General features: G+C 64.7%; 1 long non-coding RNA gene across 7 annotated transcripts in view; it reads left to right on the top strand.

The window, feature by feature from the left end:
- Window positions 1-1,887, top strand: part of LOC104848427 — a 6,674-nt gene that overhangs the window by 2,232 nt on the left and 2,555 nt on the right. For 5 of the 7 annotated variants that reach the window (XR_004516799.1, XR_004516798.1, XR_776416.3 and 2 more), the window contains one exon: window positions 486-591. This is a non-coding gene — a long non-coding RNA (uncharacterized LOC104848427). Of the gene's footprint in view, window positions 1-485; window positions 592-1,127; window positions 1,327-1,887 lie in introns of all 7 variants that reach the window. The other 2 variants (XR_776417.3, XR_776419.3) reach the window with 2 other exon arrangements.

Raw genomic sequence — 1,887 nt, 5'->3', positions numbered from 1 at the left:
ACCTCAGGCCACCCCCGCTGCCCCCCGGGCCCCGCCTCCCGATCCCACGGGGCGGGTCTCCCCTTTTGTTCCCACTTGGGGCGTGGAGGCCCTCTTGGTGGCCACAGATGCCCCGTTTGGCTGCCCGGGCACACCCCTCCATCCCAGGGGTTGGGGCCTGGGAAAGCCGGGTGGGGATCCCTCGGGGTAGCGCCTCGGGTCTCGGCCTCGCTGGGGGAGGGGTGCAGACGGGGCGGGCCTTTGGAAATGCGGACGAGTCGCCTCCCGCCGCTCCTCGCCGGGGCTGAACCTTTCGTGGCTCACAACCCCCCAACACACACCCACACCCCAATCAATTCCAGCACGAGGGCCGCCTAGGCAGCTGTGAAGGGGGGGGTGGCATTGCCGGGGTGTCTAGGACACCGACAGGTTTGCATTTGGACGGTCCATTCTCTGACCCTCGAGCTGGGGGCTGCCCTGACAGGCCGTCCACATTCTTTCCCCAGGTTTTTGGCTGGACAAGGGGCAACAACCGGTTACCCGCCGGGCGGACAACCCTTCCTTCCCTTGGACAACAGGAGCAGGCCTAGTTTGACAACCCTCCCGTCAAAGGTACGTGACAGCCCTGTGCCTGGCCTCGAGGGCGACTGGGGAGCTCTGGCCTGCGGCCCAGGGGTGGGCGGGTCGTCCCCGACCTGCTGGGCTGGTTCTGCAGCCCCTCCCCCACACAGATGTGGCGGCTGTGTGTGAAATGGGCGGCCTGCTGGGTCCCTTCGACCCCGCCTGTCAGCTTCTGTCGTCAGGCATTTGGGGCAGGCGATTCTCCGCTCGATTTTAGCTGCTTACTAGTCGCCAGGCTCACAAGTGTTTCCCAGTTGTGCGTGTTGGTGGTGGAGGACTGGCTTTGAGTGCCTCCTTCTGCAAGGCACAGGCTGCTGCTGCTGCTTGGAAGCCGGGTACCTCAGCCCTCCCTCCGGCCTCCAGTGGGGGAGTTTAGGGTGACTGTAGAGCAGCTACCCTGTGTCCGGCTGCTAGAGAGAGAATGAACACAAGAACTCGAGGCCTGGGCCGGCTTTCCTGGAGGAGGAGGTTTCCTTGACTGCCCCCCGCCCCGGGATTCCCAGTTTCCTCCTGCTTCCCCACATGAGCAGGCGCATGTGGCCTGGTTTCGAGAGTCGGACAAGTCAGCCTGTGAAACCAGTTGTGACCTTGCTTGAACTGCCCGGTCTCCTGAGCTCTGGCTTCCCCATCTACAAAATGGAGCTGGAGCGGCTATTCCGACCCGAGCCGGCATCAGAATCTGCCTCTTTACAAACGGTCCCTGCCGCCGAGTTCTGGATTCAGCAGGTTGGAACCTGAGAACTTGGGTTTCTAACAAGGTCCCCAGTGTTTTGAGCTCCTCTGGGGAGGGTGGTAGGCGCTGGGCACGTAGCAGTGGCTTCCTGCGCAGTGTGGCTCTTGTTCTGACACAAGCCGACCTCGCGTCCAGGAAGCTCCGCAGCTGGAGACGGTGTGGCCCTTGATCTCTGCCCCTGTCCCCAAATGAGCCCTGGTTTGCGATTACTTTGCAAGCCATCTGGGTCCAGGTGGCGCCGATCTCGCTGCTGCCCTGCCCCCTCGCCCCCCACGCCAGCGTGAGCGCCGAGCCGTGGCCTGGGGTAGCCCGGCAGGCTTTGCTGGAGGCACCTGAGTCAGGCTGCCGTAGGTTGGAATGTGGACGATGCCGGTGACCTTGGGCGGGTGTCTCCGCGGGAGTGACGGTGCCGAGGCTGGCTGGAGGGTGGCGGGAGGATTAGGTGCGATTACGGGCCGGCCTCGAAACGCCAGCACCCGTGGGCCTCCTTTGTGAGCCCGGGGCGCTGGGAGTGGCTGCGGGTGGGGGCAGGGCCGTCTCGGACCCCAGGCCAC

This window comes from Fukomys damarensis, unplaced genomic scaffold (assembly GCF_012274545.1).
Source record: "Fukomys damarensis isolate Sample0158 unplaced genomic scaffold, DMR_v1.0_HiC HiC_scaffold_12, whole genome shotgun sequence".
Lineage (NCBI taxonomy): Eukaryota > Metazoa > Chordata > Mammalia > Rodentia > Bathyergidae > Fukomys > Fukomys damarensis.
This window is presented reverse-complemented; position numbering and strand designations above follow the sequence as displayed.